The sequence below is a fragment of the Ammodytes marinus genome (assembly GCF_949987685.1).
Source record: "Ammodytes marinus genome assembly, chromosome: 6".
NCBI lineage: Eukaryota > Metazoa > Chordata > Actinopteri > Uranoscopiformes > Ammodytidae > Ammodytes > Ammodytes marinus.
The window spans coordinates 19,437,946-19,452,473 of NC_137235.1; positions in this window are offsets into that span (position 1 = coordinate 19,437,946).

A 14,528-nucleotide genomic window follows, 5' to 3' on the forward strand; every position below is an offset into this window, starting at 1 on the left:
CCATGGTACATGTATCGGGTACATTTACTTGAATGCCTGTAAATGAATATTTAAATGGTTAGTTAAACAGTTCCAAACCGATTTTAAACAAAAAAGAAATGTAAATAGAGTGGAATTGGACTACTTTAAACACATCAGCAACTGGACAAACAATCTTCACCAGGCTGAGGACAAAAATAGCTTTAAAGTAGGCTTTGTGAGAGGTATACTGAAAGGAAACCGCATTGTTTTTTATTATTGCAACAGCAATGTTTGGGACCTTCATAAATCCCTAAGAATACTGATGATAGGTTCACACATGCATTTTATCTGGCAGTTAGTATCTTTCTGACTACTTATTGCCACCACCTGGCTTTAACGGTCTGCTTTATGACATTAAGCGAGCTTAGGAAGAGCTAAGACTGAGACCGAGTCTGAAACTTTGGGCACATTATTTACTATTTTTTTTAAGAGACAAGAAGTTGTGTGCAGGCTTTCAGAGTTTGTCCAGAAAATGGATTCAGACGTTCCCTTGATCAACTGTTTTACTTTTATGCCACTGTATCTTAAAATCTGGGTTGCATCAAAAAGGTTACTTCATCAAATCAAATCAGTTGTATTTGTATAGCCCAATATCACACATATACATTTGCCTCAGTAGGCTTTATATTCCATACAATATGACACCCTGCCCTAGTGCCCTTAGTAAGGGCACTAGGGCTGGGAGTTTTTTCTCAGCCGAGCTAGGGTGTAAGGCTTACACCCTAGCTCGGCTGAGAAAAAACTCCCAGTCTTCATACATGAGGATCATTCACTGACTCACCAGTACTTCCAACATGGCCTGATGGATTTTCAATTTCTTCACTGGTGTCTTGCACCTGTAAAATTAAACACACAACTGATGACTTCAAGTAATACAAACACAGAAAGTAGAACCACTAGTAGTGCTTTCAGTAGCTAGCCATAAAGTATTTATACTAAAGTGTACTGTGGGTCGGTGCCACATTGACTGTTAAAAGTATGTGCTCAGAACAGTGCTAAAAAAACACACCTGTTGATTGGGCCATGGCTCTGCACAGGTTTAAAAAACATCTTCCTCGGACGAGCTGAGCACCATTTTTACATACATTTTTGGGTTAAAGGAATACTTCGGCAAATATCAACAAGCTTTGTTTCACCAAAAAACGGCAGTTTAAAGGTCACATATTATGCTAAATGCACTTTTTAAATGTGTTCTAACATATCCATGGGTCCACTGTGTGCCTAGAGACTGCCAAAATATTTAAAAAAATAACAATCTCTCCTTTTGTCACCCCCTTTCTGAAACCCCCACCCCTCCCCCCCAATATACTACAGTCAGAATTCTCCTCGTTTCTGACCTCAAAAACTGGAAAGCCAGAAGCTTCCACTGTGCAGCCCACACCCCTATTTCTTACTGGTCCACGGCCCTGACAGACAGAGGGCGAGGCGTATCTGGCTTCGCTTCCGGACAGGGGGCGGGGGAGCTCAAAGATTGTATATTTACGAGGGGAGCTGCAGCTCTATTTAAAAAAATAGGCCATTGTGAGATTAACTGAACATCAGCATAGTACAATAAATTATCTGAAAGTTTTTTTCAGCAAACAATTAAAGAAAAACGTATTTGGGACCACTAAGACCATATAATATGGTGTATAATAGTACCGAAAAGTGTATAATATGGGAGCTTTAAAGCTGCAGTTGAGAGTTTCAGCCATTGGGATCCCAACGGCTGTTTTCCCAACGCTCTACCTGCTGTAGTTCCTCCCTCTGAACTACAGCTATGCATCAGGTCGGCAATACGTCATCTGGACGGAACTCTCGTGACCACGCCCCCTTTGGGGGGAAAACAATACGGCTTACTCCATAGACATAGACAGCGCGATCATTCAAAATAAGCCGTTATAGCTCAAATCTGCAATGTCCTGAGCTGTTGTGTGGTTTACATGGTAAAAAACTAACATCATGGTTTTATTCCTTCGCCATGCACCCAAAAATTCCCCTAAATAAGGTCTGTATGACAGCAGGAAGCTCCTGGCTTCCCCCGTGCTCTGCATTTCAGTGGGAGTTTGCTATCGTAATGAGCCGTTAGGACCGTTGGTACAGTCTAGTCAAGGCATAGCGCTATAATATTAACATAGTAAGCAATATTACAGACTACAAAACTTAAAATAACAATTATTTCACGTGTAATCAGTTTACATAGAGACTCAGTGAGATGAAGATATATATCAGGGCATGATATCTCTGGCCAATGGGTCGGATCATTGCGCCAGCTTGATGCTGAGAGACTAAAAACACATGGTTTTAGATTGACCAAATTAATCATTTATAAGTGTCTTTAACGTTATCCAGCCAGCAGAATTGTTGGAAAGGATTTTGACATTGTGTCGGTCGGTCAAATTTACCTTATTTACCTCTGATCGTTTTCTTTTTGTGCTGTTTTGGACCGCAATTTTGCATTATAGTCAATGGCACGTTCGGTTTGTTTTCCCCCCAAAGGGGGCGTGGCCTGATTGCCGACCTGATGTATGCGCGTTCATGTGAATTCAGTTACATTGACAGGAGACAAACACCATGTCCGATTCCGAGGTGATTAAACATTAGTAATGATAACTACATACGTACATATTGAGCATCTACATTTTAATCACAGACATACCATGTATGTTAGCTTAAAATCATTGTAAGTGTGCTGGTAGGCCTAACAAAAGTAGCTGTAACAGCCAGGCAAGATAGCAAACTAATTGTAACAGAGCGGTGAGGTGTGTGTGTATCTCCTACTATATGCTCCTGCTCTGACCGCAGCTGGGAGGGGCTGTTGCGCGAGGAGCGGGCTGCGTGTCAGTGCTCCCGCTGCTCGTTGAGAAGAGGTGATACTTGCTTTGGTGAAAAAAGTCACCAATAACACCAGAAAAAAGCTAGATTTGTCGCTTGTCGCTGTTTTGAAAAAAAAAGTCGCCAGGGGGGCTGAAAAGTCACTGAGGGTGTATTCACACATGCTGTGTTTAGTTCGGTTGAAACGAACTCAGGTGCACTTCCACCTTCGGTGCGCATCTTTCAGACAGGTGTGAATACAGCAATCGCACTCGGGGGCGGACCAAACAAACGCTCCGAGACCCAGCTGAAGAGGTAGTCTCGATGCGCTTCAAAACGCACTCTGCTGCAGTTCGTTTGTGGTGTGAATTTGGCCGGACTCGATCCGACCCAATTGCAGGAAGCACTGCGCCTTTTCTTTCTTTTCTTTTTTAATAAATCGCCATCAGCTTCACATTATGGGAAAGTGTTGTTGTCGCCATTGTTAGGAAGATTAGTTGTGGTTTGACCGGGAGCCCCGAGCGAAAATATTACATTTGATAATGATGCGTGCGGATCAGCGATCAGATGGAGAGGAGCGTCTCCCGTAGCCTACACTGCCGTGCAAAGGCAAAAGACCGTAACTTCATTTTTTTCAAAAATGAGTTTTTGTCATTTTTGGAACACTGGCCATCAGTTTTATCATGTGAACAAATATCTTGAGTCAATTCTGTTGTTTTCTTATCAAAATAAGATGCTGTTTTTGCCGTAACTTCCAAAAGCAGAGGGAAAGCCAAGGCAGAAGACCATAACATCAGTTACGGTCCTTTGGCTTTGTTTTTGCGTCGCTATGGAACGTTCGGATGAAGTTACGGCTGAGTTACGGCGCTCTGCCTTTGTTTTACTTCTTTATATGTCCATGGTTTTACAAAGCACCACAGTGTTTACAGCGCTGGAGTTACGGTGATTTGCCTGTGTATTGCATGTAATTGAAGCACTTCTGCGCTTCCACATTAAAAGCATTTCACTGCCATCACATTAGCATTTCACTGGACAAACGTGAGTTGGCTTTTATTTTGAAGTAACAGGAAGGTGGGCAGCACCTTCACAGAGCCCACTGAGCTCGGCAGCGCCCCAGTAGCAACTAGCAAGACTGCTGTCTCCACACAGCTATCGGATACATGCCAGATTATAAAACACGCATTTAAAAATGCGGGCTCACTGTAATTAACAATGTGGGGCAACGTCTCAAAAGTAATTGAAATGCGTGACTGCCCCGCACAAAGCGGGACATCTGGTCAACCTACTTCTGTCACACACACATTAACTTCAATAAAGTAAGTAATAAGCTGCCTGCCAATGACAGTCCAGTCCACTCACTGACTGAAAACAACGCGAGCGAGATGGCGATGCCTCAAGACACACCTCCCTGGCTCGGAGAAAACATAGCCTGAACGATAAACCAATCCAGCAGATCCTAGATCACAGTTTACCTTTTCTTGAAATCTGGTCAAAATCCATGGCAAAAAAATATCCACTGAGGAGAAAAATCCATTGTCTAAATCCATAAAGAGTTATCAGTATTATTAGTCCATTCGCTGGCTTGTATATTTTCCCGTGCGGTGCCATAAAGTGATCAGCTGTCATAAAGTGATTTTGGTCTCACGGTAGGCTACTTGCTGAATACCACTTTTAAACATCTATGTAGTCTAGTCTAAAAGTAGGCTATGTCTTCATACAAGAACGCAAATTTGCTCGCGCTATCTCTGGATTTTCAGGGTATGAAGTGGGGCCTAACCAAACACCAATGTGTTTGTGAAAGTGTGTATTACAAAATGTTTTTTCATAATTATAAAGAGTAGCCTATTAGAATAGTTGTGGGAAGAATTAAGTCCCTGAAATCCGGACTCTCTCTCTCTCTCTCTCTCTCTCTCTCTCTCTCATACACATACATTTTCTATTCCATCAAAAACGCAGTGTTTTTTCACTGACTCTAGAAAACTTGCACATAATGGCATCAAACACATATTCCTATACGTTTATCAGAAAATTATAAATGGCATATAAGAGAATACATTTTACTGACATCCAACCTTTCAAATGTAAGAAATATAGGTGGATACTTTTAAGTGTTATTTTATCTCAAATAAGTACAACCATAATTTTTTTTTAATTTTCCAAAAATTAATAATTTTAGCCATAAAATTAAAAAAAAAAAAAAAAAATTATATTCAATTTGTGTAGTATTATGCCTAACAAGACACCACTCACTTAATGCTATCATTGTTATAACAGGAAATGTTGATATAGAGTGATACAAATCCAAATTGTCAATAGAATAGAAGTTAAGGTCTTTTGTCTTTGCATGACCCATTATTGTTTCGCAGATAATACAAAGGCAGAGTACAGTAACTTCCGAATAAGGGTCAAAGGTCAAGTTAAAATTTTAGATTTTTGGGGGATAAATAACTTCCTTTTCATACAATAACATGCCAAATTTTCAAGTATCTACCTACAACTGATTTGGCAGGACAACAAAATAACTTTGAACTCATTTTTCTCAGTTCTACACTCTGGTGAGTTAAGGTCTTTTGCCTTTGTAGGGCAGTACAGTGCCAACAGGTTCACGCTGCGCTTTGCATGAAGTGTGTGTTTTTATTGTTCTTCCCAACGGGACCGTCAATACTGTCCCCGTGTCAGTTTGGTGCTGAACTGCGCCGAACTGACACCCAGCTGATACACAGCTTAATCAGCTGTGTTTCAGTTTGAGCCTATTCTTCACGCGAGTCGCGCGTCCAGCAGCAAAAATACAGTAAAAATGATGTTTCACATCGTAGGCTAGAAGCCACATAACGTGGCATTGTCATAGGGCTACATATTATAAACATATGAAACAACAATAATTAGATTTTTTTCTTCTTTATTTATAGGCTAGATGTAGGCATTTTTATTATTTTTAACTCCATATTATATCAATGATAAATTCGCAGTTTTTACTTCGTTCTTCCTGCTTCTCTCCACCCCAGAATGTCTGTCCAATGAATGAATGACCTTAGATCACGTGTGGTTTTGCTTCGTAATGCTGGTTCACTTGCAAAAGGGGCAATATGAAAGTGGACCACACCAAACAAAAAAATCCAAATTCTATTTGGTCTGGACCAAAGCAAGTGAACTAACAGACTTTCCATGTGTGAATACACCCTAAATATAGCGACAAAAGTTGGCTTTGAGTTGGCAACACTGAGCATAGGACGAGGGATATATAGGGCCAGCGGACGTCCTGCTGCTAGCGGCAGGCAGCCTAGGGGCAGAGGAAGGGGACGAGGTCGCGGTAGGAGAGGTCTTGATGTGAAAGGGCAAGAAGACATGGCCGGTGTACTTTTTTTCGAGCTCTCTCCGTCTCCCTTTCAGCAGTTAACTTTTCAACATTCGTCTTTCCTCGTTTTTTTGCTGTCTTAGCGGTGTTAGTTGTTGGTATCCTGGGAATGGTAAATTGAGGGTTCGTTTGTGAAGACATTGCTACTCGCTGTGCCGTAGTAGCCTAGTACCAAACAGTAGGCTAGTGTCAGACTGCTAGGGTCGTGAACGCTCACGCAACTGACGCATCAACGTCGTTGCCAAGGTCCCACAGCCAATAAGAACGGAGAATCTGACCTCGCTCTGATTGGTCAAAATTAACATGAGCGGTGGCAATTTTGGGGGGCAGCACACAGAGGCAGGGGAGAGCAAAGTGATAAAAAAATATTTTCAGACCACTTCACCTACATATAGCTGAATGGCTATTATGACAGTTTTGCCAAATATTACAGTAAAAAAACTCTCAACTGCAGCTTTAATACAATGAATGTTTTTTTTTTTCCCAGCTTGATTACAGCGAGGAAGAGTTAAAACTCAGAGGAAGGGGCGGCTGCATAAACCCTGCCTATTGGCAAGGACTCGAGTTGGAGTTAACTGATGGGTGTTGATGCTTGCACTATTTGCCTATGGAAAATAAAATTGAGTCCCTGTACTGCATGGAATCTCAGCGACGCGAGTTTCTTCCTTGAAGAAATCGTTGAATCAGTAGAGGACAGGGCAATATGTCATACGTCACACCCTAGTTTTTCACCACATATGGACTGATGGGTCCTGGTTACTGACAGCAATTTACAAGTGAATTTATGATATACAGTTATGAGTCTCGTTCTTAAAGTGGCTACGAGTAACATTTAAATATCTTTTAAACAGCCTCATGTTTCCTTTGATAATCATAAATTACCTTTAACAGCCAACAAAACCATCAGTGCAAAGAAAGACGTTTTTATATAGTTTTCATTACTGCTTTTGGTCTGGTCGCACACCCAGTCCGATTTTCGGTTCGCACGTACATGCTCTATGGTCACATATCCGTATTGGTCGCAGATTTCAGTGTGGCGCAGCAACGCCTAAAAAAAGCCTATCCCTCCTTTTAAAGCTTTGCGTGGGATTCACGTGGAAGCTGGCGTACAGAAGAAATGTAGAGAATTTATAAAACAGTGCGCACCCACGTCCTACGCCTGTTTCCCTTTATAAATCACAATCAACTCTAAATGTGGCGCAGCCTTTGCGGGCTTCACGTACCGCCCATATTTACCCATACATAGTCATTGACACGCCTGAATTAATATCATTTACTGAGTGCATGAAGGCGGTAGTGGCAATCGCCGACTGAAAGGGAAATGGAAAAATAGAGTTCACACGGTGTGGATCACTGCGGTCACGCCGAAGTACCCGTTGGAGAAGTGGCGACCAGGGAAAATATAGTTTGGTGGCAGTGTGAGCGTAAAAGCGTCAGAGTGCAGCCTTTGGCGATCTCTGTGAACGCTGTGGCCGAAATAAAAAGAAGCGATCCGACATAAAAGTGGACGCAAACAAGTGCATATCCTCACACAACAGTGTTTGTGCCACGAGCGGGGGGCACTGAGACCCCTCATGAGACAGATTCGGAGAATTCATCCCGGGGCAGTGACGGGCGGCGGAGGGTTAATTCACAGTCCCTTTCAAAACACAATTGCGACGTGCTTAAACACAAAGAAAAACACAGAAACACGGACTAAAAGCCGTGAAAAATTATCACAGTATTACAGTAGGCTTATCATTAGTGTATGAAACTGTGCACTCCTGTCTGCCTGACTGAGGCATCGAGAACAGCGTCAGTGTAAAAGTAATAGGCTGTATTCCACCTCAATATTATCAGAATTAATTCAATAACATGCAGATAGGTTATTCTTTAATAACTGCAGAGCTTATTTGAACGTTGCTTTTTTTTAAATTTGCACTCATATGATCCGTTTGTAGGCTATTTAAGATCCTAATTCGTTTTGTTTTTGTTGGTATCACTCCATGGAAAAATCCGGGGAGGCATTTGTTTATTAGTTGTAAGAATGGCTTCATCCGTTTTGCAAAGGAGCTCCCAATATATAGCCCCTTTTACACAGCCAGTGAAAGCCGGGAATATGCTGGAATTTCGGCCCTCCGCCCTGCTGTATAAATGCGACCGTTGCGGAAGGAGGGAAGAAAGGTGCGAGAGATTGTTCCGGGAATTTTACTACCTCGTGGGGTAGTAAGATTCCCGACACAATCAGTTCCGCCTCTCTGTTTAAATGCGGCCAGCTTGTTGTTGCGGAACAGGGGGGTGTTTGACGTTCCATAGCCTACGTTCTAAACATGTGACCATGTTAGCAGTTGAAGGACGTGTGTTTAACATTAACCACGGCGGCCTGATGTCCAGTAAAAATCACCAAATAAAAGGAACGGCGTATAATCTAGCTGGTCATAAGGTCCGCTGCTCAATACAAACCCCCACAAGTGTTTACAAGCACCTCTTTGGTTGCGTTCCGAATCGTATACTTTCTACTATATAGTATGTAGAAAAAAGATTTAGGAGGTCCCGATTCTTGTGGCCAGATTTAGGATGGTTAGAAGTACCCGGATGTCCTACTTCATGCGGCCAAGATTGTTAAGTGTTGAAAAGTGCATCCTATTTGGGCGATTCTGACCCACAATCCAGTGCGCACGTGAAGTGACGTAACATCGACGAAGCCTCCATATGAAAACAAACGGGGATGCGACGGATATAAAAGCAAGATCAAGGCGCAATGTTATGATGAAATAAGAGAGTAAAGTATGTCCCAATAGTATGCCTACTGCATCCTAACTAGATTATTTTTATCGTCGGAAGTAGTATGTAGAATAGAAAAAAAGAAAGAGTATGCGATTCGGAACGCAATCTTTCATTCCGGACGCTGTGTAAAAGGAGCTACTGATGCACCACCAGGCCGGCGTTGCTTGGTTCTGTGTAAATAACACAGAAGCAAGCAAAGCCGGCATATTGGAGTGATGTTATTCCGTCAATATGCCGCAATCTCTGTGTAAAAGGGGCTATGATAGACCTACATGCCTTATAATAGGCCTATCTGGATTCATTTTACACAAACACATTCGTTCTCGCACTTCATACATGTGCCGACGAAGTCACCGTTTCTCCTTTCTCCACTTTCTGTACATACGCATGGGTCAGAGCTTGCGTGGAGGACCGCACATCTTCCCATCCAGTTTGGTTTTTAAAAATCCCAATGTTTGCGTAGAAATTGGCGTGCGCCCTCTTCTGGGCGTACGCCACGTTTATAAATGAGGCCCCAGGTGAGGGAAGGGGAGCGGGAGCCTTGTTTGAGACAGTTATTTGTCGTTATAATGACTGATAACGGGGCTGAACAATCAAAGAAAAAAAAGAAAATGCAACAAAGAAAAGCTAAAAGGGAGAGTGATATAGGCTACGGACGGGACGAGGGCGTGTTGCAATCTAAGCCTCCCCCTGGCGGCTTGTTGGGAAAATATGTGTTGGACGCATAGGTGTGACGTAGTGGGGCAGGGGTGTTATGGGTAGTGTAAACAAATGATAACGTGGCGGGAATCAGTTAAAGGGGTAGTTCAGGATTTTGGACATAGGGCCTGATTCCCAAGTTAGCCTTGGTGTTCTTTATCATTGGAGACCGTTTTCAACACATTTAATTCAGTCCTTGTAGTTGCAGAGTGCGCTCGTGCTAGCTAGCGCACGGCATTGGGGGGGGGACCTAGCCTGCTACTAAAACAGCCTTCCCCACTCCATAGTACACCCGAGGCTAATCAATTATAACGCCAGACTATCGATGTAAATGTCTGTGTTGATAGAATAATTTTAGAAATGAAACTAGCCTCGCATATTGCATTTTGAGGGACTTGCTGTGTAGCAGTGTGTATTCCTGCCAGGCTGCGGCAGCGGCGGACTAATACCTAGGTTACCGGATCTATAATAGTTTGTTTACCTGCTGCTCTCATAGTTACAGACGTTGTTATGGAATATATCCTATATGTTTGCAAGATTATCTCTCTCTCCTCCTCTCCCTCTGACACTCACACAGGCCCTGGCCCTTTACAGACACACATGCGTGCGCAGACGCACGTAAATACTTTTGTCCTGATGTGAACTCTCTGCCAGGGAAGTTTTGCATGTAAAGTTTACGAGCTTACAATAATTTTCTATCAGCATACCTAAAGTTAGCAAATAGCCCAGCCAGGTACCAAGTGTGTAGCTATACAATTAGCTAACGTTGTCACTCTCCAAAATGCATGTCATCATCAATCTATCAGTAGGCCAGTGCTTCTCAATTATTTTCTGTCATGCCCCCCCTAGGGGACAGAAATTTTTTCGCGCCCCCCCTAAATTGAAATACTATTGAGAACCTGCCAATATTTATTTATTTATCTGTACAAAACCACTGTATGAGTTTCTGGCACGAGCATTCTGCATACAATCACCTTATTATCAAATTAGATAACAAAAATTAGCTGAGATAACTTCTGCAGCAAAAACATTCAAAGTTCAGTTTATTAGCTCAATTTGTAAAATTTAAACAAGACTGCTCAGTCTGTGTGAATCTCAGGACAGAGAAACAAGAGCAAATGATTCACTGAGGTTTGCATTTCATTCAAAACATTTTAAAACTGTAAACATAGTTAAGGTGGTGTTTTTTTTATTATTATAGGCCAATAGGCCTTCTGTCATGCGATAACTAGTCTGGCATGACCACTTCCGCCAGCGTCTATTCGCTTGCGTCGAAAAGCTACGCAGCCCCCGGTTGCTGGCTTTCCCCTATTGTGATCCCCCTCAAATTCGGAAACAATTCGCTCAGTCAACCCGTGTGCTTATGTGCAGCGCTCTCTCACACACACACACACACACACACACACACACACACACACACACACACACACACACACACACACACACACACACACACACACACACACACACACACACACACACACACACACACACACACACACACACACACACACACACACACACACACACACACACACACACACACACACACACACGCACACACGCACACACACACACACACGCACACACACACACACACAGGGTGTGAGAAGTCACATTACTGTAGACAGATATAAAGTGTGGCGATACTTCGGGATAATAATATTGGCGGCGGCGGTCCGGGATGCATCCTAGCTTAGCCTAGCTGTCCAACTTCATTGTACAACTACCCCCGGGCAGAAATACCCTCATAAACTCTGGAAAATGAAGCGTGGGGGTTTGAATTGAGCACCGGACCTTATAACCAGCTAGATTAAGATCCGCCGTTCCCTTTCTTTGGTGAATTAGGGACTATGCAGCGGTGTTTTAGCGACGGGGAAAGATTCCAACGGCTTCCACTATCACCTAGCAACTCTTACGGCTACTTGCTGCAGTTGGTGTAGCGCTCACAACGTCAAAACCCTGTTCTGCCTGTAAACAGACGGACTACGGCTCTGACTACAGCGATAGGAGGTGGTGACATAAGTTCTCGAATGCTAAAAATTCTACTCGACCGCCGTAGCCGTCCTCTCAACCGCCGATGATAATGTTACCAGAGATAACACTACGTGGGTGGCTAGTTAACTCCGGTTAAGTTATCCCGTGAGCTCCTCGGGGGCTAAAGTGTATGGTGTCTTGACATGCTGGTTAGAAAGCAACACACTATGTATATTCCTTTTGTCTTTAATAGTTTTTGTGTGGCGTTTGCGGGTTTAGCCATTTCTCTGACAGTCTCTGGACGTAAAGACGTTCCATCAAAATAAGTCCCCCCCCGGCACTATTTTGCAGGACACCGCTGCTGCTTCCCGGGGTTAGCCCCGCCCTAGATGATTGTGATTGGTTTAAACAAATACAAACAGGCTAGCCCAGTTTCCCCGGTTTCCCCACCCGAATAGACGGCTCTAAACAGAGTGCTTCCAGACCCTACTACTTGCTGTAGTTTGGTCTGGCTTTGCGAGACTATGCGATAACCAATAATTCATTAACGTTATTATTAGTCTACTTGCTTGATTTCTTTTTAAATAACCTACAGAGACACTTGGACATTTATTTACTGCAAATCGCGGCCTTTCGCGAGGATATGACCATACACAAGCACACACAGCGCTTGCTAGCACTAAAAATAAATAAATAAATAAAAAAACTTCTTTTTTTTGTCAGTTGGAAATCAAGGCAGCCCGCGCCCCCCCTGACAACTCACGGCGCCCCCCCAGGGGGGCGCGCCCCACCATTTGAGAAGCACTGCAGTAGGCTAACATTATGAAAGGGGCACGCTTTATTAGCTAGTAACATACCAAAAGTTATTACCTGTTCATCAGTGGCTGTTGGTGCATCTGAAAAGACGGATGGCACCGCATTAGTTTTCAGTGATGTCTTGCTCTTTAGATTGCGGGGTTTCTCGAAGTCGTCCGGTCTGAAATGGTCGCTACAAATAGTCCGTTTGCGAACAGTTTCCGCCGGTGTGTTGATGTCCAAGCCAGCAGCAACAAGCCATATTTGAGTCCTTTCTGGATCTCGCACTGGAAATTGGTGAAAACTTTGTGGTGTCCATCTGTGGGATTTATTTGTACAATTCCTGAATGCACACTGGCGCACCATGTTGCCTAGTCGTTCGTTTCAGTTGCTGTCCCACGCTGCTCTGTTTACTTTCTGCTGTAGTGATTCGGTTACACAGCAAAGTAAAAGTCCGCTGCTGCCGAGAAAGTAGTCCCCAAAATGCGATAATTCATGCGATGCGAGGTTGGTTTTATTTCTAAAATTATTCTATCAACACAGACATTTACATCGATAGTCTGGCGTTATAATTGATTAGCCTCGGGTGTACTGTGGAGTGGGTAAGACTGTTTTAGTAGCAGGGTAGGTATCCCCCAATGCCGTGCGCTAGCTTAGCACGAGCGCACTCTGCAACTACAAGGATCAAATGTGTTGAAAACTGTCTCCAATGATAAAGAACACCAAGGCTAACTTGGGAATCAGGCCCTATGTTAAGTCTACGGTGCGAATGTGATAGTCATGTGTAGGCCTAGTCCATGCTCCAGCCTAAAGCTACCAAGCAAGTGCCTTTTATGCCCGTGAATGTACCACTGTGGATGTAATAAAGCCCGTGTTCATTGCTGCAACCAACCAACTCTCACGGTGTGTGCTTCGGCTCTGTTAAACCGGACCACTAGACGCAAGTTACCTGCAACGAGCCAAATTATTAGTATGATAGCAGCTCGCTCCCAACTACGGTTCGGAGCGTGGAAGCTGTGAAGGTAGTCTCGCAAAGCCAGACCAAACTACAGCAAGTAGTAGGGTCTGGAAGCACTCTGTTTAGAGCCGTCTATTCGGGTGGGGAAACCGGGGAAACTGGGCTAGCCTGTTTGTATTTGTTTAAACCAATCACAATCATCTAGGGCGGGGCTAACCCCGGGAAGCAGCAGCGGTGTCCTGCAAAATAGTGCCGGGGGGGGACTTATTTTGATGGAACGTCTTTACGTCCAGAGACTGTCAGAGAAATGGCTAAACCCGCAAACGCCACACAAAAACTATTAAAGACAAAAGGAATATACATAGTGTGTTGCTTTCTAACCAGCATGTCAAGACACCATACACTTTAGCCCCCGAGGAGCTCACGGGATAACTTAACCGGAGTTAACTAGCCACCCACGTAGTGTTATCTCTGGTAACATTATCATCGGCGGTTGAGAGGACGGCTACGGCGGTCGAGTAGAATTTTTAGCATTCGAGAACTTATGTCACCACCTCCTATCGCTGTAGTCAGAGCCGTAGTCCGTCTGTTTACAGGCAGAACAGGGTTTTGACGTTGTGAGCGCTACACCAACTGCAGCAAGTAGCCGTAAGAGTTGCTAGGTGATAGTGGAAGCCGTTGGAATCTTTCCCCGTCGCTAAAACACCGCTGCATAGTCCCTAATTCACCAAAGAAAGGGAACGGCGGATCTTAATCTAGCTGGTTATAAGGTCCGGTGCTCAATTCAAACCCCCACGCTTCATTTTCCAGAGTTTATGAGGGTATTTCTGCCCGGGGGTAGTTGTACAATGAAGTTGGACAGCTAGGCTAAGCTAGGATGCATCCCGGACCGCCGCCGCCAATATTATTATCCCGAAGTATCGCCACACTTTATATCTGTCTACAGTAATGTGACTTCTCACACCCTGTGTGTGTGTGTGTGTGTGTGTGTGTGTGTGTGTGTGTGTGTGTGAGAGAGAGAGCGCTGCACATAAGCACACGGGTTGACTGAGCGAATTGTTTCCGAATTTGAGGGGGATCACAATAGGGGAAAGCCAGCAACCGGGGGCTGCGTAGCTTTTCGACGCAAGCGAATAGACGCTGGCGGAAGTGGTCATGCCAGAC